The sequence below is a fragment of the Protopterus annectens genome, chromosome 3.part0, assembly GCF_019279795.1.
Source record: "Protopterus annectens isolate FY-2018-M chromosome 3.part0, PAN1.0, whole genome shotgun sequence".
NCBI lineage: Eukaryota > Metazoa > Chordata > Ceratodontiformes > Protopteridae > Protopterus > Protopterus annectens.
The window spans coordinates 207,117,698-207,143,357 of NC_056731.1; positions in this window are offsets into that span (position 1 = coordinate 207,117,698).

Sequence of the window (25,660 nt, forward strand, 5' to 3'; positions counted from 1 at the left end):
GTAAAGTGCTTGTGTCTGAAATGTAACCACAGTGTGCCTACTGCAGAGAAAAGAAATGTGCATGCACTATTGTAATTGTTTAACTGTATCTATTTTAACAGAGGAAACTGGAGGGTTAACCTCAGTCCAGCAAACTTTAGAAAAATATCTGAAATTAAATCACTTTATAGGCTAGGCCATAAACAGGTTATCTCACAGGTTTCAAGGCAGCCAGAGACACAAAGTCTGTACTACAAAGCTTTCTATATTGTCTTTGGGGTGAACTAATCACTACTCTGAAAGCATGGAGAATGCAATTGCTCTATGACTTCCAGTACCTGCCAAAGATCTGAGCAAAAGCCCTTGAGCATGTATTTTTACTGGTAGGTGCTAAATACTGCCAGCTGCCAGCAATGGGGGTTTTGCCTCAGAACTAGAAGCCAGATGACTAGAAATTATGTCATTCTACAAAGTGTCCCACCAATAATATTTTAGATATTATTTCTGAGAAATCTCTTGGTGAGACAAAGCAATCTGTATTCTGTCTTGAACCCAACAAGAAGAACCACTCACCGCATTATCTGCCTTATTCTATTAAGTAGGTTACTAGGGAATAGTATAATTCTCTTAGATTCAATCAGGAATATAGAAAAACTATGTTTAGATATTGCTTTTCTTTGTTTGAGCCTGTCCTTCAATTTTGTTTTAAATATTTCCTGTTTTTTTGAACTCAGATGTCACTGTGAACTGATATTTAGTATTGTCCTCTTTTTTTATTATTTATTATTAAATCTATATAAACCTTTTATTGGGATGATCTTTGCACAGATATTTAAGTTTTGAGAGTACTTGCATATTTATTTGGTGTCACTGTGTGTGCCACTCTTAAATGCATTGTTCTTGGTCAAACTACCATTTGTTATGATACTAATTTCACTCAATATATGGGTACCCTTGGAAGATCCTTAAGGTAACTGGCAGGAGTGTCTGGTGGCAGTCATAACTACCTTATTGCCTGCACGGAAGAGAGTATAGCTAGTAAACCTGTTTCAGCCTTTCCAAGGTGTGTGTGTGTGTGTGTGTGTGTGTGTGTGTGTGTGTGTGTGTGTGTGTGTGTGTGTGTGTGTGTGTGTGTGTGTGTGTGTGTGTGTGTGTAAATCAAATCTCAAAGAGTGTTTGGGCCTTTGTCCCCCAATTTTTCTGGCTTTGCCCAGATTTCTTGTACTAAGAGGTTGGGAGGTATGACATTTTATGAAAATACCAACATACTACTACCTCACATACAAAAGTGAGTAATTCCAGATTAGAACCATCAATACCATCACCCATGCTAGCTTTCCTAGTCCACTAAGGCACACAGGTCACTAGACAGAGAGGGGTCATCCATCACACAATCAACAGCACATTATGTACATTGTTATTCTGCGTGAAGAGAGGCATGCAATGTGTGAGCATTATCTATGTTACAACCTTGAGATTACCTAGTCCACTGCTATACCATAACTGATTTTCCCTTAAAGCGGTTACATGGGTACACCGCTGTGTTGGGGTGGGGCAACAGCAGCTCATGATCAGCTTGGGTAGACAGCTACTTGGGCAGGGACACAAAGCACTGGTTGGACAGAGAGCGTGCTGGAGGCCTTGGCTTGGACACTCAGCTGATATCTCAACTCTATAGCTGTGCCAGTGGGGAGTCTTATTTGGGATCTGGAGAAAGAGGGAGAAACCAGCCCCGTACTGACTGTTGTCTCTGTGTGCTCTTAAGGGAAATTGCACTTGATGGAGAGAGCTGCAGCTGGAAATAGTGTGTGTACCTGTTATCATCCCAGTGAAGGTGCTTCCACAGGTGCCAGTGGTGAGGATTGAGGCTCCTTGATTACTGGCTCAGAGGTGGGACATCCACAACACATATTGGTTGGCAGTGGTGGGTCATCACAATGGCTTTAATTATATTGAACTCAATTGAAATCAAAGGTGTAAGTTAGAATGCAACTGTCCTTACTTTTCTCTTCTTTTGGGTTAGGGTGACCTTGTTTCATAATTCTACCAAAAGGGCTATTCCATATATGATCACTAGGGACCACAAGTGGCAGAGTGAATAATTCATTAGTGTATGTTGGGTTTTTCTACACCTCATTAATATATTTTTATCAGTTCATTTGTTTATGCTCATTCAAGTTCATCCCATATAAGCATAAGTGTCCACTATGTATCACATATCACCTGTGGTCATTTGTGTATATACACTTGTTTTCTTAAACTATAACTGACTTCTGTTATATAAAGGGAAGTTTTATAATCAGAATTAAATTAAAAAAGTTATTGCAGGCAAAAAAGGGACCACCCGCGGTGGTGGTGCTGCGGTAGCGTTGTCGCCTCACAGTAAGACGCTGTCCGGTTCGATTCTCAGCTAGAGCATCTTCTGCGTGGAGACATGTGTGGATGGGCGTACCTTCGTTGAAGGTTGTGTGTCAGGGCTGGTAACTTGGCACGTAAAAGTCAACTACCAATCATTAGCAGACCGGAGTTCCGCTGTGGCGACCCCTAACCGGGAAAAGCCGAAAGACACAACATTGCAAGCAAAAGGGAATTTGAAACCATGAAACAAACTAATCAAATATCTAGAACTTAAAGCCAAAAAACCTAGATCCAACATATGATTGTTCCATTAGTATAAATGCATCTAATTGAAATTAAAGTGTACACCATGTTCTATGAAATATATAGACCAAAGTAATATTACCTTAACAGAAAATCCTAAATGGATAAGTGTATATAGCCTGTGTATTCTTGCATTTATTCTTGTTCAGTATAATAAATTGTTTTATTATAAGACACTATGAAGATTCAGTTTCTAGTCTTTAATTATAGTCACATAAGTAGCCAAATTTTTCCAAGTACTATTTCAATGTACTACTGTTACTAGTACTCGCATAAAGGGTTACTATTTTTTATCTAAACATTGAGGTACTGTGACATTTTATTATCCCTGCATGAAGCCCGCATGCCTTCCTATGTCCACATGGATTTTCACAGGATGATGTGCATTCTTCCCAAATTGCAGACTTGCTATATTTTTAATTTATTTTTTATTTTACATTTGTTTACCGGGACAGTCCATCTGGAACAAAGTCCATTTACAGTGGAGGCCCAGGGAGAAAAGCTCCATAACATAACAGTAGAAATACAACAAATGACAAAAAAAAAATTATGTACAGAGGCATATATACAATCAGAGCTCCATGTCTTTATATGACAACACATAATTCATGAATGACAGAAAATTTCTAGACAGTGGCATATATACAATCAAGGAGATTTTTTTGTACCTTAGTTTGATTTGAGCAAGCTTGGTATATTGACAGCAAAACTTTGAATTCCCTATTGGTAGTACAAAGCATAAAAATGAAGGAATGGATATGTCATAGCGTGAGAAATAGTTTGTAAGATAGTAGTTCCTGTTAGGGAGTATTTGAGTAGTACAGAATAGCTGAGGTAAGCAGTGAGGAGATGAGGTGTGGCAAGTTAGGAGGAAAGCAGAAAATATTTTATGTGATACAGGGACAGAGCCATGATTGCAAGAGGTGTGACTTTAGTGATGTCTTGAAATGTGAGATGGATGGTGCAGAGGAGATACTTTGAGGGAGATTATTCCATTCCCTAGCAATGGTGTGGGAGAACAGACTTTTCCCTGCAGTGTTATTGGCTTTGGTTATGCAGAGCAGGATTTTGTTGGATGAGTGTAGAGGGCAATTTGAAGAATATTGGTTTAGAAATTGGTTTAGGGCTGGGGTTTTCTGAGGGTTGCTTATTATGATGAAGATGAAGACTAATTGGTGATAGCTAATTAGCTGAGGGAGTTCTAACCACTGTTGCTTCAGGGCAAGACAGTGATGACTTCTAAAAGTGGAGTTGTTAGCGAATTTTGCAATTTTATATTAACATGACTCTAGTTTGTTTAGGTCTGTTTTCCTGATATGAATCAGGATTGGTGATGCATATATTGAGGTAGACAAGAGGTGGGTTTGGGCTAAGGAGATAATAGCTTGGTCTGATAGGAACTGTTTGTGTTTGTATAGGGTTCTTAGTTTCTTATGTACCTTTGTGATGGTTTGTGAGATATGGACATTAAAGTTTAGATTGTTATCTATTTCAACCCCGAGCAGCTTAGTGTGTGGGGAGGGGAGAGATTATGGTCCCATTTTTGGAGGTAATAGTGAAGGTAGGAAGTATGGATTTGGATTTATTGGGGGATAAAAAGGAGTGATTTGGTCTTGCTGGGGTTTAGAATGAGTTGGATATCAGTAATCCATTGTTCCATGGAGCAGAAGGATTCTTGGGTAAGCTTTTGAAGAGTGGTTATGGATGGGGCTGAGCAGATTAGGGTGGAGTCATCTGTGTACTGTATAAGTGATGCATGCAGGGTGGAAGTATGTAGTTTGTTAGTGAAAATGTTGAATAGTAGAGGACCCAGTATTGAGCCTTGTGGGATGCCTATAGTAGTTGGTAATAGAGGTGACAGTGTACTTTGTCATTTAAGTGATTGTTTTCTGTCAGAGAGATAGCTTCTAAACCATGAAGTAGTAGAGGGGCAAATGATAAGGTTGACAGAGTGTCTATAGGTGAATTACAGTTTCTAAAAATGTCTGTATGCATGTTTGCTATACTAGATTGAGTTTATTCATCCTGTTATGACTTGGTACCCAATTCCAAATTAGTTCCTCTGTCCTGTTCTCACTGTATGCAGGTAAAGCTTCCAACTCCCCCATTATCTAGAAATGTATTTTGTGGGTAATCAAAAAATAAATTAATGACTGAATATATTATTTTCAATACGAATCTGTCAGTTGTGAGTATTTTCATGAACTTTTATATCAGCCTAGAAATTAAATGCAAAAGGCATTCATAAAACATATCACCATATGCCCCTTTAACTGAAGTTGACATCCTTAACATAGATAGTTTGATCTTGGATGCATTTAGAGAGAAATATCAGAGGAAGGAAATGAGCAGACTAGGTTTGTAAAGGCCCTGGTAGTTGTTAGATTAGTATATATCTATGAACTCATGAACATTGAAAGATTTCTGTGTGATTTTTATGTATAGCAGTTAGTCCAGAGGATTAAGGCCCAGATCTGTTAACAACTTCCTCCTTATATTTCAGGACAGAGGGCTTGCTTCTTTCTAGCTCCACGTACCTACTTTGTGACTCTGAACAAGTAAGTTAACCAGACAGTACTCATCAGTCACCCCTGAAAAAGGACACTTATGTCCAGGGGGCTTACTCTGTCAACCAATGTATTAAAATAAAAAAAATGAAACCTATCAGGATAATGAGATACAAAATTCAATTAATAATCTTTTATTGAGTCTTAGTAGTATATATAAATAATTCAGGAGATTAAGTCCTGATTTGACCTGAAATTACATTTTGTTAATAGAAAATATTTTATCTCAAGGACATAAAACCAATCCTAAAAGTCCACACTAAGAACAATTTGGAATGAAGTTAGGAAAGAAGTAAATTTCATACAACTGGACCAATAGATTAACATCTTAGGCTACCAATTTCATAATTTAAGGAATTATATTATTGGGTGTAGACTAAGGAGAAACCAGTTCTGTGGCATAGCATGTTTTTTCTTTATCAGCTGTTAAGGTGCAGGTGGGCAGATACAGAGAGGTCAAAACTTCATACTCCATTATCTTACCTTCATCTGAAACAGCTCTTCCATGTTTCTGCCATCTTATGTGCTGTCTGATCTCCTTAAACAGCAGTTGTCCAGAAACCCTTACCCACAACTACTCTACATAAACAGTGTCAGTATGGTGTCTACAGGACCAGATGAGTGGCTTTGAGTCAGTGCTAGATCGACCAAATAAGAAAATGGGATGAAGGCACAGGGGCTTTATTTGTAACAGAGACCCAAACATTTTCATTCTGGTTGGGTTAAGGGAGAATTTTACATTGTATCCATTTATGGCTAACAAACTGAGTAACCCTAGTAAATATGACTGGTGATATTGTGAGACACATAAGCTGCAACAATATTTTTGTTTATTTATCTTTTTTTACTGGGAAAGTCTGACTGGGATTGATTCCATTTTCAGCAGAGGCCCAGGGAGAAAAGGTCCACAGTAATTACAAATGCAAGAATAGAAAACATTATAAAATATATACATACAATAATTGTAGTTTTTCTTTTTTTTTTGTATAGGGAGAAAAGCTGCATAATTCAGGAGATATTCATTTTACATACATATATCAAAATATTGTGGCAATTTTCTTTGGGCATCATATATATATATATATATATATATATATATATATATATATATATACACATTAAAATTGTATGCACTGTTTGGGAGCTACATTTGAAATGACAAACATTATATGTACTGAAACTGAATATGTCCAGTTACTAGGTCAGATATATGTTTAGAGATATGTTATAAATATGCTCAGATGCTATTTCATTCAACTATTGCAAAGAAAGGAGTTTTCAGGAATAAAGTAAGTGGGTTAGAGTTTCCAGAGGAGGCTGTAGTTTTTAATAATTGTATGTGTGTTTCATAAAGAATATTAGCATGCAGTAGACACGAAGCAGAGGTACAGAGATAAAGTTAGACAAGAGATGTTACTTTAGATAGAAAAGAGGAAAGGATGGCTATACATAGGTTAGAAAAAGTAATTTGGCATTATATGACAGGGAAAAGTGTTTATGAATAATATCTATATACTAGCCAGTTCTCTAATGTTTTTTTTCGTTGATGGTTTAAATAAATTTAGTTTTCCTATTTGTTTCAGGTTCTAAGGTCATGGAGATCCAGATTTGTGTTACATGATAAGAGTAAAGTGAATCAGTGGCAGAAGTATTTGATTTTTTTGACAGAGGGTGATTTATTTATTTTTTTTTTGCTGGATATGAGGTTTCTGTTTGTATACCTTGTGGAGATGGACAATTTTCAGAATAGTATATTAGTCTGTCGACTATAGTGAGTTGTGAGTAATTAAGGTAGTGTAGAAGTTCCTGCCATTTAAGATCTTTTAGAGATATACAGTAGTGAGTCTTTTGGAGATTTGCAGCAAATTTGGCAATTCTATTTTAGGCCATTTCTGGTTTGCCTTTTACTGTGGAGTTGAAGATTAGGAAATATAGGTCATGCATGAAGTAAGGACAGGAGTACATATGTTTATGCTATTGACTTTCTGGAGTGGTCCGTAAGAGAAAATTTCAGCCTCTATAAGGTGCCTAGTTTTCTTTTTTTCCGATGTCTTGGAGAAGCTGGTGAACATATTTCAGATGAGGAGGAATTATTATGCCAAGGAGTTTGGTTTGAGAAGCACATTTGATTTTTCCATTATTAGATAAGATGTTGCATGAATGCTTTTGTTCTAGGTACTTTTTAGGGGTAAATCGCATTAGTTTTGTCTTTTGAAGGTTTAAGAGTAGGTCTGAGTCTAGCCAGGATTCAGTAGATAAGAAGGCCTGATGGGTGATATTTTGCAGGGTGAATAGCATCTGAGCAGAACAGATGAGTGTAGCATCACCTGCATATTTAACTATGGTTGCTTGTTTGGAGGTGGAGTGTTGACAGTTAATAAAGATATTAAATACAAAGAGCCCTAGAACTGAGCTGACTGATAGAAAATTTCAGTAGTCCTGGTACAGGTTAACAGCTTGTTTCCTGTCAGATAGGTAGCTGTGAAAATGGGTTAGAGTTGGAGCACTGAGATCTATAAAAGTAAGTTCATGAAGACAATTTTGTTGTTTAAATGTATCAAGTGCTTTTGATAGACCAAGGAAGATGGTTAATACTAGTTTGTCATTGTCAGTTCGTTGACTGTGTTGACAATGTTGAGGAGGGCAATTTTAGTACTGTGATAAGGTCATAAGCCATGTTGAGTGAGAAAGAGAATGTTCTGATCAGTTAAGTATTTGATTATCTGGGAGTATATGCATTTTCCTAGGATTTTAGATAGTGGTGGGAGAATGGCAATTGGATAGTAGTTGGTCAGGTCAGTAGAGTTGCCATTTTATAGAGAGGTATGATGCACACCATTTTCCAGATAGGGGCATAGTTTTTTTCTTTTATCAATGTGTTGATTAGAATTGAGATGTTGAATGCTATGCTTTTTGCTGCTGTTTTTAGATATTCAATTGGCAATTTGTTGTCAGTTATTGTTGTTGGTTTTAGCTTTTGTAAGTAGTTTTATTGTTGGGGTAGGGACAGTGTTGAGTATAAACTGGGTATTGTTATTTTAGAGTTCTTTGTTAGTGAGAGTTGTTAAAGCTTTTTGTTTGGTGAAAGATAGGACTGATTTTATGAAGTGGGAGTTAAACTGTGTCCCAATATTCTCTGGGCTATGTTTTGCTGGGGGGGGGGGTCGAGTTTTGACCTGTTGTGAGTAGTTGTTTCATGGACTGCTAGAACAGTTTAAAATTGTTTTAATTTGTATTTTCTAGGTCTCCAGATATGTTATTTTTAGCTAAGATCCTTAGAGTTCTCTAGTCTTGTAGGGATGACTGGGTTTTGTTCTTTTTCTAATTTTCCATGCATTATCTCTTTTTGTTAAGAGTTGCTTGGTGCACTTTGTTAGGCAAGGTGCAGGCATTGATCTACTTCTTTTTTTTTTTTCTTAGTGGGGCCAGATTATTAAGTGTATTCGGGAAAATTTGGTTGAAATAAGTGACTGCCACCTCTAGTGGAAGAGCTTTAGGGAGTTCCAATTTTGTTCATTGAAGGTACAGATAAAATGGACCTGTTTGTAAGTTCCTTGCCAATGAATTCTGACTACTGCCTGTTTGCATAAGTGGGTAGCTGATCAGTAATAGTGTCAGGTAGGGTTCCAGTATCACTGATATTACTGGGATTATGTTGATTCCCTGGTTATAGTCATTGTTTGATATGTCAGTATTAGATATCATACGTCCTGAATTTAAATGGTGTAATAATCACACTTGAAATTGTTTATTATTTCCAAAGAACTTGGAGTAACAATCCACACATATGAAACAGTTTGCTTTCTTGAGCTAAAACAGATCTGTGCCCTCTTTGCCTAAAGCACATTCTATTACTGTGTATGCTATCATCTTTTCCCTGTCATTGCAACGGTATGCACTGCAGATGGCAGAACTTTAAATTAGCCTGTCCTCATCCGGGTGATTTTTCTGGACACTGCTTCCCATCTTTTGCTACTTCTCTTCATTTTAATATTCCCACATATGATGCAGGATGTATCCTCGCAAGCATTTGTCTTCTCACTTTATTGGCAATTATTGTTTTGTCTGCATTGACCATTAAGCTTGGACACAATTTAGTTCTTCCTTGACAAAAAAAAAATAAGACTGAATGTCTTTTCTTATCTTCAATTTTTGCTCAGGTCATCCTTTTATTGGATCAGAAAAGTGAATCTGCACTATATAGTTTACTCATCATGTTGGTAAGGCACTTGCATCATAGTAGAGGAGATCTGGATCCAGTGACTTCGATACTGCCTTTTCACTTCTGTAATTGCAATTGTTTGGGTACTTTCATACAAATTCTGTGAAGGTAGGTGATGTTTAATTTTTTTTTTTAAAACATTAGTGATGCCTAACATTTCACATAGCATCAGATGATGTCTGCAGTTTGTCCATTGGTGTTGTTATAACATGTATAGCATTTATTTATTTTAAGTAAATCAGGTAATGTTACCTACCTTTATACAAACATTTCTCAGAGACTGTGAGCACATTAGCAATGGCAAGGTTACACTGTAGTGCAACAAATGTATTAAGCCTGTGATATATGCCTGAAATCAGTCAAACGTTGTTCCAAATGCTAAACATGCTTAACTTTCTACATTTTGTTTCATATATTTTGTTAATGCTGCTAAAGAGCTTTGCCATTGCTTTTAATTGTTTTTGGGAGGGGTTATAGTTCTGTACTACCTGTGTGTAGTCATAGAGAGACATATATTTCTTTTCTGTTTATGACGGCTGTATAGATTCATATTTCTTTTGTTACCAGTCACTGCTAATTTTCTGACTCATATATTTGTTTGTCTTATTTCTCATCACATACAGGGACATGGCTACCAGAAAATCTTGTCCATGTAAATCAGTATTCTCAAATGCTGAGAATGAGGTCATAGTGCAAGCACTCTGTTGACATGGATCACACATGAGAGAGAGACCGAGAGAGAAAGCTAACAAGTCCTTCTGTGACCATAGCTGGCTGAAGGTGGTTGATGATGTCACTGGTGTTGGTGGCCATGGCCATGATTATAGTTCCAGCAGACATCTGGCCAGTGACATGTTCACCAAGGATAAAAACAGATATGCTGCTACAGCACTGGAATTGAGGGCTACTAGTGGGTGTCCTGCTGCTGAACCAGGACTGACTGAGACAGAGGAGTTCCTGTCCACAACAAGGGTTCTAGCAAGCTCATCAGGAGGTTAATACAGGTGCTGAGATGGAGGATGATCAAAGGGTGCCTACTGAGTGAAGTTGCAGGTTTGTCATATGAATCATTTTCATATTGAGAGAGAGGGGTTGGGGGAAGAGAAAGTGAGACAGAAAGTTATAAAGGGGAGAGATGTAAAATGGAGAGAAGACTGTCTGTAAGATCTTTCTTAATATGCAGAAGTAGTTCATGTTGCTATTTACTATGTTAGTTGTATTATAATGCTTATCTACTTTCTGCTCCATTTTATTTGTCTGGGCACAATTGGTACTGAGTTTCCACAACCACCTGGAAATGGTAAGTCCATAATATTTTTTGTTTGTTTCTATTATTCTATAGTAAGTTGATTTATGTCAACCTTATGTTCCTTTTTAATTGCACTTCAGGTTTACCTATCATAAATTTGGTCAGCTTTTATTTCTCTCTTTATTGTATTAATTATTTGTTATCACAGGTGAGCCTGCCATTCATACTGTGGAACTCCTACTGCCTGATGTCGGAGTTTTGGCAGCTTCTGATGATGATGATGGTGGTGATGAAGAAGCACAGTCTTGGGATGCAGAGGGTCAGTCTGACACTAAGGTTGTCGCTCTCACATCCCTTGCCCAGAGTCTGAACACAGTCAGTATGCCAACACATACTATGACATGGAGCCATCTGTGGTAGGATAGGGTGAGGATGACACAGTTGATCATGGTAGTGTGGTTACTGCAGTTGGATAGCTGCCTGACTCTCCCTGCTGTCATTGTGAGTGTAAAGTACCAGACATGGTACTTATTGATATCGGTGTATCAGTAGGTGCCACACAACGTATGTCCAGGGCCATAATGGTGGCACAGGTACATTCCACCAAAGCCTCAGAAGAGATGGTTGTAGTGCTATATGTTGTGAATTCTGACATGCTAGACTGCCTGAGACATGTTGATTACTTGGAAAGGGTAAATGCACAATGGATAGTGTAATCTCTGTAATGGAACATCTGTTGAGGGAGGGTCAGCATCCATATGGCCAGACAGACATTACATAGTCAGGTGTTAGCCAACATGGTCATGCCAGATCCCACTCCCATAGTGACACTACTTCCACTGCTCTGTCAGTGATTGCAGTATCCACACCTATATGCGGTAGCCACATGTTCATGGTTGTGGGCAAAATCATAATGACAATAGGACAGTGACAATTAACTGACTACTATGCCATGCATTGATCTCACCTGTTCAAGATGCCAGAATGTAATGCTAGCACAAGTGTTTTGATTGTGTTCTTGCAGACCTATACATTTTAAAAAGTAACTTGGCCTTTCTACTTTAAGCTCACACACAAGTATATAAACATTGCAAATTGATAAATGTTTTGCTACTGGCCCTAACAATGGATACTTGCTAACAAACTGGTTTCTTACTCTCACACACTCACTTCTTTGGTGTCAGACTTGGCCACTTGAACCCCACCCCCTGCCACACTCTGTGCATGCGATGATGATTGTGCTCTAACTTTGCACATTTCTTTGTGAAATAGGGTTACCTATGTCTGATGCATAGTGGATATCTAATGGATGCTTACTCATATACTTGTATTAATTGAATATACTACAGAAACAGTTTTTTTATTGTTCTTTTTTTCCAGCTCAGCTGGAAGTGATTTGTTATATATACGTTTTGATCCTCATTGTATGTGCACTGTATTCTTAGTAATGTGGTCCTATGACTTAGTAATTATTGCTTGCTAATAAACTTGAGCAAAGGATGTTAAAATTGTCCTGGTCACTATGTGGGGTCTCTAAACCAGGTAATTGTAATGCATGATGCATATTATCAGGCAGAAGCATTTATGAATATTACAAACATCAGTCATGAGTTACTGCTGACATTACTCTAGAGATGAGCCATGTTTCATCTTAGTGACACATGACAGTTGCATATGCGGGTACTCTTTTATATATCTCTTCTTTACAGGTTCAACCCTTAGCTTGGTAATACTGCTGCTATAAGATGTGTCTATGAAGACTGACTCTATCTGATGCTCACAAAATACAACACTTACATGGGTAAGTAAAGGTTGAGAAATTTTACAGGCATCACTTTTAATGTTTGTATGTGCTTAGCATCTAGGTTTTCAAGTAGGTAGTGAGTGTGCATGCTATCCTCTGCCTCTTAGCCAGAGCCATGGCATATTGTACATATTTACATTTACCAGAATCATCTGTGGCCACTGGCTCTTCCTCAGACTCCTCCACTATAGCTCCTGGAACTGCTGGCCCTGCCTGTGGTCCTGAAAGTTGTGGTATTCAGCCTTGTTGCCTATGTTGCAGCTGTTTCTTGCTATACTGTGTATTTTGACCATGGTGGCTGGATCATACTGCAGGGTATCTAGACTCTGGAACCTTGATTTGAGCAAGCTAATCACATGTCCTAAAATATTCCCAGTTTGAGCATGACCATCACTGTATCCTTGCTCATTAGGTTATGTGAGTTTCTCGTAGGTGCCATGAGCCAAGGTTATAGTGCATAACCCACATCCCTAACTAGATGGTCTTATGGAAATTCACTCCTACCAAACCTTTTATACAGGTCACAGGTGTGCCATATGTGTGATTTGTGAAAATTGCCAAGGTTATCTGCACATACACATTGTAGATGATCTCCTAGGCATTACGGATCACCTAACTGTTGATATAGCGGTAGGCTTTTCTGTTAATGTACCTCCTTCATTGTTCATCAGGTGGAACTTTTATTTATGTGTTCACAATCTATGTCTGCCAGAACCTTAGGAAAGTAAACTATGGCATAAAAGTTTTGATTGGTTGTTGCTCTCTCCCCTGAGGTATCTTGAAACCAGATATGATCCTTTGCATGTTATAGCATTGCATTTATAAACTGATGTAATACTCTAGAGGCTGAGGCCTGTCACATCCTTAATATAACACTTGTGTGTCTCTGAAAAGTACCTGTAGCTAGTATACATAATGCTACACATACCTAGGTTTCCACTGTGATGGGGGTCTCCATGGTTATCCCAGAGCCTCAGCTAAGGATGGCAGAGGTTGCATATTTCCTCTAGGGTATCTTTGTTCACCATGTATAGTTCTCCAGTTTCTGTATCATGCAGTCCATGATAAGTCAGACTGGGTCAGAACACACATCTCCTTCTAAGCTGAGGTCTAGTAGCAGTGGCACCTTATATTAAAGCCTGTCGCACATACAGGTTAATGACAGCAGCAGCAACCCCCTGACATTTTTTCCTAACAATAAATAAATAAACAATCAAAAAAACAAACAATTTCCTAACTTTACTAGCTATTCCATTTTTGGGTCTATAGCATGAAATCGAAAGATGTACATGACGAATACGTAATGGTCGACACCTATTTGTCGAAATGCCTTAACATCGAAAGCAGTAAATATCGGAAAACAAAATACCGAAATGTTTTAGTTGGCCATTTCACGTACTCAACGTGAAACGTCAGTCACAAGTTGCTCAGTGTATGTAAATTAGTATTTGTGGATATTATGTTTTAATTACATTCTAGTAAGATATAATGTATAAAAATGAAGATATCTTTAATAACATGGAAGTATCATGGTGTAAATTATTAAAACATAGCAGATTGTATAAATATAAGTATGTAGACTGTAGATATTATGCACCGTTCACATAGTGTACAGTTTCCGTGCAAATTTTCACATATCTTTGTTTACTTCAGGTATGGTTTTGTTAGTAGGGGAGGGACATACACTTTATTTTAGTTTACGTGCACTAGGACATATATTATATATTTAAGGCTAGCTGTAAGTGTTATTGGAAGTGTAAGTTGAGTGACATGTTGCACTGCAGTGAGGTGTGTTTTATATTACATTCTTGGCATTATCACACCGGGTGTTGTTTGCTGGGCCAAACAAAGTCATTCGACATTTCGAGTTTCGATGTTTACATTATTCAATGTTTAGGTATTTCAACTAGTAGGTGTCGACCATTACGTATTCGATATTTACGTCTTTCGATTTCATGATATAGACCCCCATTTTCAAATAAGCTTCTGCATTCTTGCACAGCAACCTTCCCTTTCCAAACTTTATTCCTAACACCTCAAATTCCATTTGATTAAAATATACTTCTTCAATTTTCAATTTTCACTGTGTACCAAATCATGAATTTAATTTCTTATTCAGCCTCAGTCCTTCTTGTTTCATGTCCTCTATCACATAATTTAATACATTTGTCATACAACTTGAATTTTTATCTACTAAAACCACTTCATTGGTGTAACTAAATACTACTGTGATTTTAACATTTCGAGTATTTCCAAGCTATTATTTTCTGCTGCATAAATACCACTCTAAACATTAAACACACTTTTTTGCACTTTTGTTTTTTTGTGTTTTTTTCTAACCAACCATTCTTTACTGATACTACCACAGAAAACTTATATACAAACTGAATTTGTTTTATTTCTTTCAACAATCTGTCTTCTACAGAGTACATCTTTGCTACGTCTCATTATTTTCCCTCCCCATTACATCTTATGATTAAATAAACCATTTTCTTATTTATTATTAATACTTTAATAGTCTCCTTTCATCCACATATATTTTATTTTCCACCCCTACTTTAGCATTAGTCTCTTTCTTACCTGCAAAGTGTTCATTAATATTTCATAATAATTTTCAATAATGCCACCAGTTCTGTAAATTTGATCTGCTTCCTTTCTTCTAATCAAATCTTAGTACAGACTTACATATGTTCTTCTCTGTCAGGCCTTTTTAAAAGCATTCATAGTATTCTTATATGAATATTACTTTTTACCATTCACTGACTGAGTTAAAACAAATCCTAGCCGAATACACATTACTAAGCCCTTTACCTATTGTTGAAGGCTTTAATATTAAGTTACACCTGTCTACACATTTTTTTCCCGTTCATAGTTATTACACTTTGTCACTCCCTCATACCCTTTGTACATATTTTTCTACTAGCAAATATATTATAAACTTGTCTTCTACTGCTTGCATCACACCTTCCTGTGACCTATAGACGTTCATGTCTAGATTTTTCATTTCTTTCATTAATCCTGTGTTTTGCTTTACATCCATTCATAATAATTGAGTAAATGTTGTTTTCTCATTCCATTATTCTTCTCTTCCTTCACTTGTAAATGTTTATTTTCTCTTTGTTTCTTTCAAATATTTCGTAATTTACTTCCTTTATCTTTCTCTAGCCTTCCCTGCTAAACATTTGCATTTGTCGAATGCTTGCTTGTCTTTTTTTTTTTTTTTTGTTATGTATTCCTGGGTTTTTGAATTATTACACATTCGTTTTGCCATTATTTGTCATTTTTTATACCATGTTCTCATTTTGAAATTATCTTCTTATGATCTAATTCGGGACAATCATAGCCACATATTTTCTAAAAATGGTCCATAGTTTTTTTATTGTGTTGTCATGTTACCAACCATTTTTCTTTTCACCAGCTCTTGCCCAAATGGCATAAGAATTTGAGGAACCTTGTACTTACTACCACATTTGCACTTATTCTTAATAAAATCTATGATAACTGCCCTTCAAATTTATCAAAAGCAATATCATGTCTTCATTCTTTTCACCAATATAGTCACACCCAAACATTCTTTATCCCCAATCAGTCAAAAAATGCCAACCCACAAAATCTCTGATTTTCTCATTATTTCATTAATACATTAAAAAATCTAATAAATGCTGAATATTCAGTGTACATTTGTATACCTTAATAGTGTACACTTCCTTCGTTCATCTTTCTTCATGCTACTCACATTAACACTCAAAGAATTATTATGTTTTTTTTTTTAAATTGCATCCCGCCTTTCCCTTTTAGCAGCTTTTTATAATATCCCTTATTTTGATAAGTACCCATACCCCCGCCCAATATTTCTTCCAGTTCTAGTATTTCAAATATATTCTCATTTTCTCTGCTAATTTGGCATTGCATACTGCTTTCAGGATATTAAAATTTGGGTGATTATCTTCCTTAGCTCGTCTGTCCCTGTTTCCGTTAATCTCTTACTCTTGGAATACCAAATTGCTATGCAAAACATATAATTTGCCTTTTTTATTTGCTGCCTTTCATTTCTTTTATTTCTGCCTTGACTATCCTGCTTGAAATTGAGCCAGAAATTTTCTGTTGGTTTTCAATACCGACTTTATGCCTTATGCTCTGACCTCAGATGAGATTTTCCTTATACTGAGTGCAACTTTATCAGTTTACAACTCCTTCTAAAGTGATTTGCACCTCCACAGAAATAAATTATCTTTGATACGTCCTGAATAATGAACCTCTTATTTACCTTATATCTTTTACAGAGAAAGTGACACAGCTATACAATATTATCTTATATCATTATTTATTAAAGTGTAGTAAATATGTACCTTTATAGTATAGTCCTTCAAGAGGCTGTCTGAAACCTGAAATAGCTTCATGGCAGCCTGCATTATAAGGATTGCCCTCATAACAGCAACAGCAGCAGCATGGGCTTTGTGTCTCCTAATACAGCATTCCTTCTACGTGGAGCAGAACAATCTCTTAAACTCCCTTTGATAACAGCACTTTGCCTCATCTGGCATTTAAACTATCATGTATAGTTTCCACTGTCAAAGAATGTGATCAAGGTCCTTTTCCATAGAATCCATCTAAACATTTGAGGGGCACATACCCACAAGGACTCACAGTGGGGGTCCAAGCCCCAGCAAGATAAAGCAACCATAGTTAACACAGCTGCAGCCATTACTAAGGAGGCATACCAAAGTATCAGGCTGCTTTCCAGGGACAATTGTCAATAGGGGCCTAGTGTCAGGCCATAACAATAGTAAGCAGGTAGATGGCATGAAAGCAATCCCATGGTGAATAGCTGTCCAGTGGGCCAGTGAAAATACATGTATTGTTTATTTATTTATGTTTTGTTGACTACGTTAATTTTATTGGGCAAGGCTCATTGTCAGAGAGGACACAGGAAGCTATAATACAAGATAAAGAAACAAAATATGTTAACAATAGGGCATATATTTAAATAAAGCAGAATAGGCATATTCAAAGGATAACAGAGTTAAACTCTCATTAGGATGATCTTGAGCAAGTCACTTTACCAGAAAGGACTGTGTGTCCAGTAGGCCTACCTGGGTAACAAAATGGTATTATTATTATTATTATTATTATTATTATTATTATTACTACCTCCTTACTAACAACCTCCTTTCCAGTACTCAGCATGGTTTCCGACCAAACCATAGCACCACCACTGCCTTACTCTCCTTTACTAACACTATCCTTCAGCATAAAAACAATGGCTATCTCTCCTCTGCTACTTTCCTAGACCTATCTAAAGCATTTGACATGGTCCCACACAAACAACTTATCTCTGTCCTCAATAACCTATCCTTCTCACAATCAGTCACCAACTGGTTTCAGAGTTACCTGTCTGACCGCCAACAATCCGTTGTATGGCAGAATGACATATCTCCCCAACTACCTGTCTCCATAGGGGTTCCCCAAGGATCCATCCTTGGACCCCTACTCTTCTATGTTTACACCAGTAATCTAGCCTCTGCCACCAAACATGGCACACTCATCCAATAAGCAGATGACTCGACCATCATCTGCTCAGCCCAGTCCCTACCCAAACTGCAAAAAGTCACACAGGAAGCATTTTCCTCTGTTGAAACATGGTTATCCGATGCCCAGTTAATACTCAACCCAAACAAAACTAAACTACTCATCTTCCAACCCACCAAACATTCTCAAAACAACTCTCACTTTAACATCACGGAAAAAGACAACACCACTATATACTCAACTGAACACACCAAATTGCTTGGAGTGGAAATAGACAATAAACTAAAATTTGACATTCACATATCCATGACCATAAAAAAGTCCACAAAAAACTAAGAGCATTATACAGAAATAAACAATTTCTCACCAAAGCAGCAAAGATTTCAATAGCAAATTCCCACCTTATCTCCACCCTACTTTATGCCTCTCCAATATATACCAACCTAAGGCAATGTGATCTAAACAAGCTAGAGACCTGCTACAACAAAATCGCCAAATTCGCCACAGGGGCATCCTACCGTAGTCACCACTGTCTCTCACTTGCTGAATTGAGCTGGCTTGAACTCCCTCACCTCCTTCAGTGGTATCAACTCTCACTCGCCCACAAACTAGTAAACCATCCACTAAATGCCCCATCCCTCCAGAATCTACTCCAACCCTATCGCACCACCAGACCACTAAGATCCAGCAGCACAAATCACTTTCAGATCACTAAAGCCAATAACTCTGCTGGTAAAGCACTATTCTCTTGCGCCATAGCCAAATTATGGAACTCACTCCCACCCACAATTACCTCCGTACCATCATGCACCCACTTCAAAACTTTACTAAAAGCGCACCTAAAAACATGCTGGCTATGCCCTTGCAACTCCCACTCTAATATCATCCACCCAATCAAACTACTACCTTTCTTTCTACTCCACTAACTACCTTGATTATAGCAAGCTCAGATGCTCATAAGCCTAGTACTTATTATACAGCAGGAACTTCTCATTGTTACATTTGTTAATGCCTGTTATGTACTTTACAGATAAAGATTCTAGTTGTCTACTGATGTACTATGTTCTTCATCTGTAAATATGTTGTAAGTAATTTCTATGTTAAATTGTTAATCACTATGTAATCCAATGTAACTACTGTCTGTTTATTTTACTGTGGAGCTTTTATCCCCGGGCCTTTGCTGAAAATGGACCCACGTCCAGTCGGACACTCCCGGTCAACAAATTTAAATAAATAAATAAATTATTAGTATTATTATTATTATTATTATTACTGCTATTATTATTAGGATAAAAAATAAATAAGACAAGCATATGCAGAGTTTATGTTTACCATGCAAACATTCTTTATTAACAAGTAAAATGACACTTATTTGTCAATATTGTAGTAAAGTGAATGTGCTCTATGTGCGTCGACCATATGACTACTTCCTATAGAAGCAGATAGAGTACTTGTAGCTAATACCTATTGCAAATGAAAATAATTGCTGTCCCAGTGCAAAATTGCATGTGGATTCAGATGACAGCTGTAAGAGAGATTTGCACTGGGTAATGTTGCCTTGCAATGAGAGCATTTTACTGCTGCAACCCAACAGTTTCTAAAAATAGCAGGTACCAGAGACTACATGCACATTGAAAGGACTAGCATATTTGGCCACTGTGGAATTCATTCCCTTGTAGCTATTTCAACATTTATCACACTGTCTCAGTGGGACACAGTCTTGGATCATTAAGCCTCACTGTCATGTTATCTTTTGACTTTTCAGCTGGTGTAGTTGAGAGGAAGCATGGCCACAAGGACATGTGTTCAGGAAGTGTGTCATACCAAGGCAAGGGGCCAATAGTTGAAAAAGCCACAGTGATCACACAGGTTCTATGCCAAACTGCTTTAAAGAGAAAATAATCAATGGGGGTTTACATTTACTCATCACTGCAACTAGGAGTACAGCACAACAACGCAATCCTGGTTCCTGCAATTTTCTGGCTATGTTAACTAAGGGATAGTCCTCCATTTCAGCTAGCCAGCACTTTTTTGACTGTGTCATAGGTTCATAGGTTCATAGTTGTTTACTAGGCTGACAACCACAAGTTCATTTTAAGCCTAGCCATGCATCCCAAATCTCTGACAAGTTTTGATAACCTTGAAAACTGTAAGCATAGTCCTAGGAAATGAACCATTTACACGTTACCTGTGTTCATTAGAGACATAGGTGCCAAACCAGAGATGAATTTCCGGTTTCCCATCCAGTTGTCCAAGTTGCACTTGAATTGAATTAGGGAGGAACTCTGGTTCACATGGATGTGGAGCCTGTTCCATAAACACTGTAGTCTCTGGAATACATTCCTATTTCTCCAGCAAGACCTATTCATATCACAGGCAAAATTTAAGTCTTTGGAATGGGTAATTCTGGTGTTGTTTGCTTTGTGGATATGCAGAAGGTCCATCAGAGTGGGGTCTAATAATGCCTTCTATGCCAGGCATAGATCTCCCCTCAAAAGCCTGTAGAAGACAGAATACAGGGATAGGGCCTTGAGGTGGTCTGCATAGGACATTTTACAATTGCCCTGTATTCTTTTAGTGATGAACCTCTGTGGACATTCCAATTGCTGGATACGCCTGGTTAGGTACATACCAAAGGGGGCATTATACTCAATGATAGGCCTGATGAATGCTAAATACAGTGAAACAATGACTTCCTTTGGACTTAGATGCCATACCTTTGTTTATAAGTTGTGCAACATAGAATTATTTCCTCACACATGATGGTCAAAGGCTAGATTACTATATATGTGTGTGCCTAAGTCCCTGACTACTGGGTCAACTCTAAGGGGTGTGTTGTCAATATGATAGTTACCAGAGATGGATGACTTCACAAAGGATACTATTATACATTTCTTGGCATTTAGTTTTAGTCCATGGCTTTGTCACCAGTTGTTTGTTTATGTCAGTCACTCTTGGAGAACATTTGTGTCAGTGTAAGATTCAATGACAGCTCCTAATTTGCAATCATCTGAAAATTTAGTCAGCCAGAGACCACTGACATTAGCCTTGACTTCTGAGAAGTAAATGCCAGAAAGGAGTGTTTCAAGGACTGATTCCCTGAGGGACTTCACTTGTGACTGGCCACTTTGTAGAAGTGGATTCTAACTTCCTGGGTGCTGACTAGGAGCCATTTGGCTATCCATTGGTTGATATATGGGTTTGTACCTAACCTTATGAGTCTGTCAACAATTGTGTCAAATGCCATGGCCAGGTCAAGGTTGGGTGTGTGAATGATTTTACCCTCATCCATTGCTTTGGTGACCTTCTCAAAGAAGTCCACCAGGTTGAGTAGGCATGATCTGCCCTTGACAAAATCAAACTGAGTTGAGTACAGCGTCTGGAGGTTTACTACATCTCTATTGCTCATCTCTATGATAATTCTTTCCATGGCTTTGCATGTAAGAAACTTATGGGTCTGTAGTTTCCAGGGTCTGCAGATGGCCCACATTTGTGCAGAGGGATGACTGTTCCCTTTCTCCATTCATGAGGCATGAAATCTGTTTGGAAGCTACAGTTAAATAGTCATGTATAGGTGTTAATAACTCAGGGATAAATCACAACCAAATCAGCAGCAAATCCAGAAATAATGGCTCCCCATTCAAATTGCTGGAACCTGTGTTCTGAGAGACTGCCTTACAGACTATATGCAAATATACAGAGCTGAGTATATATTTTTTTGTTATAGAGTTTGTAAATTGTTGCTTAGATCTCTGTTGAAACTGTTTTGTCCCACTCAGCCACCCTCCCTCCCGATTTTTGGTTTGTAGTTTAAATATGGTGGCTTTTGCAGTTGCCCGCCCCACTGTAGATTTGATCTGGGACACTCCCCCAGTCCCATCTGTTTACCACATTCTGCCTAATAAACTCTTTCTGCACTTGCTTTTAGTCCTTTTTAATTTAATTGCATTTTTTAAACTGTATTTGGTCTAATATTGCTACATACTTAAGTGTGCTAGCTTGCACTGCATGTGAATTGTTTATACTACAGTTTTTGCTACTTTTCTGTAAAAAAAAAAAAAAACTGTAAGCCTGTTTCCTACCTTTCCTGTAACTAGTGTTCCAGATACAGATTTGCTGTATCCAGGACTGTATGTAAGCTTCTGAGCCCCCCAAGCCTTTCTGTGTTGGAGGGAAGCCTTCTAGCTTATCAGTGGGAGTGGTAAGCACTAGGCAACCTGTCTACCACATAAGGAGTGGTTATGGCCCAGAAATTGTAGTTATTGGCCATTTGAGCAATCTTTCATTTCTCTCAACTTTCTGATTTGAAAACCTGCATTTGTACTTGTTTCTGTCCTGTAACTCATCTAGTACAGATACAGATTCTAAGTTTTAGAACTTAAATTTGCTTATTCGTGCTCAGCACTTGTTCAGAACTTGTAAGCACTAAATAAGCTACAAATTACTATAGCACTCAGTCTTCCTCATTACCTAAAGTAAAACAGTTTTTGTACTTAATTTTCTCACTTGCTTAGAGAAAAACAGCTCTTGTACTCACTTTCCTCACTTATCTAGAGGAAAATAGTTTTTTAATCAGACATGTCCAAGGGTCAGCTCCCAGTGTTCTCTCCTGTCTATCTGATGAATCTGGGCATCTTGAGGCAATGTAAAAATTGCCTCATGTACACAGATAACCCTCTCCTCCTACCACCCAACACTGCAACCTGTGAGAGATGCATTTATCTAGCCAAACTGGAGGTAAAGCTCTCTCCAACCAAGACTGAACTTGACAGTCATGAGGAGAAGGTAAACATTTGCACCACACCACACTCTTCACATAGTCTCACTAAATCTACACCACCAAAATCCACACATAGTAACACAAAAACATTTGCGGAGGCTCTCAGTAATAATCTGTCTAAGCAACAGAGACCTCCAAAGCAGAAACGCAACCAACCTCCATCCCCCAACACAACCCAAATGACACATAGCTCACAGACTCAGTGTGCCACTCAACCACTGCCAATAAGGCAAAACAACGTACCCAACACACTAGTCATAGGTGACTCTATAGTCAGGCACACTGATGTCCCACTCACCAGGCTAAACAAGGAGAAGGTTACTGTCAGCTGCCTGTCGGGTGCCAGGATCTGCCACATAACCCACGCACTCAGGTCACTCTACAACAAGTACAAATATGACACTGTTATTGCCCATGTTGGTGTGAATGACCTGAGATGTACCTCCCTGGACTACATGAAAAGAGACATGGAAGAGCTCTCCGATCTTGTAGCCCTTGGCAGGTATGACCCTAGCCCTGAGTAGCATTCTGCCATCACCCAGAATGATACCGCAGTACAAGGACAAAATGACTGACTTCAACAATTGGCTAAGCTGCTGGTGTCATTCTAAGGGGATCCAGTATCTGTCTGCTTGGGATGACGTGGTCGACAGACCACAATGCTTTGCCACTGATGGCCTGCACCTGTCGCCCCTGGAATTCTGGATACTGGCTAAGGCTCTTGCTGCCCCTATAGTGCCTTTTTTAGGCAGGGTTCATATAACAAATTCACCACCATAACAGGAACAGGCAAGAAAGAACTGAGGGTAATGCTACTCAATGCTAGAAGTCTAAATCTCAAAATGCCCTCACTTGAGGCACTCCTTAAAATGGAGAACATCGATATCTGTGCAGTGACTGATACCTAGTTCAAGGGTCCAGAGAGCACCCCTGCACTACCAGACTATAACTCATACCACACCTTTCGGCCATGTAACCTAGACTGAAACACCAAAGGTGGAGGTGTGTCCATATTCATTAAGGATATCCACACCTCCAGGCTTGTTGCTCAGCATAATGCATCCGAGGTTATCCAAGTGCAACTAACTCTGGGCAAAACTGCAATTCAAATTGTAGCTTGCTACAGATCCCCCACCATGCCCCAGGATTCCCACTCCTCTTTTCTTGATGTACTGGAAAATATTAGGGTTCATCCAAACACCCTAATAATGGGCGATTTCAACTACCCCACCATTAACTGGGAAAACTACTTGTGTACCAACTCCTTAGCTAAACGCTTTATGGAATTCATAAACTCAAATGTCCTAGATCAACTTATCCACACCTCCACCAGGGGCAACAATACCCTAGACCTAGTCATTACCAACATGAGTGACCGGTGTTCCACACCTGAAGTCAACCCCTTGTTGGTCCAATCCGACCATAAGCTTATCACCCTTGATATCCATATCCTGCCCCCACCCCCCATTAAGGAAACCACAGTAAAAAAATTCTCCAAAGCCAACTTCATGCTTCTTAAGACAGAAGTGGTGAACTTCATGACACCCATGCAGATGGACAATACAGTTACAACTGTTGAATCCTACACAAATGCACACTCTATAAGCACTTACACGAGTGCATGGATCATGCTATCCCAAACAGAACCAAGATGCTATCCTCCAAAAAAAGGAAGCCAATCTGGTGGTCCCCTGCCATAAACAAACTGTACAACAGAAGGAAGAAACTGTTGCAAAAGAGAGTAAAGTCGGATGAGTGGAGGAGCTCCCTGGTCAGCCTCAGTAAGAAGCTGAGATCCCTTATAAGATCCTCCAAAGCTAGCTACAAAAACAAAATCCCCACTAATTCCAAGGACAACCACAAAGCATTCTATAGCTATTTCAAAAATCTAGATGGCAACACCCATATCTACTCTGAGGTACAGCACAAAGGCACAAAAATTACAGAACCAACTGATATTGCCAACATACTGGCAGATAGGTTCAGTGCTAACTTTACCCCCCTCTCACCCCCTAAAGGGCCCATATCTATACAGGAAGAATGCAGAGTCCCTGTAATCACAACTACGCAGGTAAAAGCTGCACTCTCTAAAGCCAAAAACACAGCATCCATGGGACCGGACAACATCCCAGGCTGCATTTTACATGAACTTCAGAATGAACTGGCTCCCCACTTAAGCACCATGTCCAATAATAGCCTCACATCAGGCTTTGTACCTACTGAATGGTGCACAGCAACAGTTATCCCACTCCACAAAGGGGGAGCCACCACTGATCCCAGGAACTATCGACCTATTAGCTTGACGAGCCTGGTCTGCAAGGCCATAGAACGTATCATCATGGAACTCATAAACAAAGACATTGGTAACCTCCAAACTCTGGATCCCACCCAGTTCGGGTTTGTGAAAGGCAGATCATGCCTCTTGAACCTGATCGACTTCTTTGAGGCAATCACCAAAGCCGTGGATAAGGGTAAGGTGGTTCACACAACCTATCTTGACCTCATCAAGGCTTTCGACACCATCCCCCATTCTGGAATTATAGCTAAACTCACTAAACTAGGTATAAATCCCTATGTCACAAGATGGGTTGCCAACTTTCTCACTGTCAGAACTCACACTGTAAAAGTTGCTGACTCCAAATCTGACCTCAAAGCAGTGACAAGTGGAGTATCACAGAGTTCCATCCTGGGACATCTCCTGTTTGGTATCTACTTCTCTGAAGTACAGGCTAACACAGAAGGCCTCTGGCTAATGAAGTTCGCAGATGACTGCAAACTAGGAGCCATAGTCAAGTCTCCAAATGATGTGGACATCTTACAGAAGGGCCTCACTGAGACAGATGCCTGGTGTCAGAGCCATGGCCTCAAG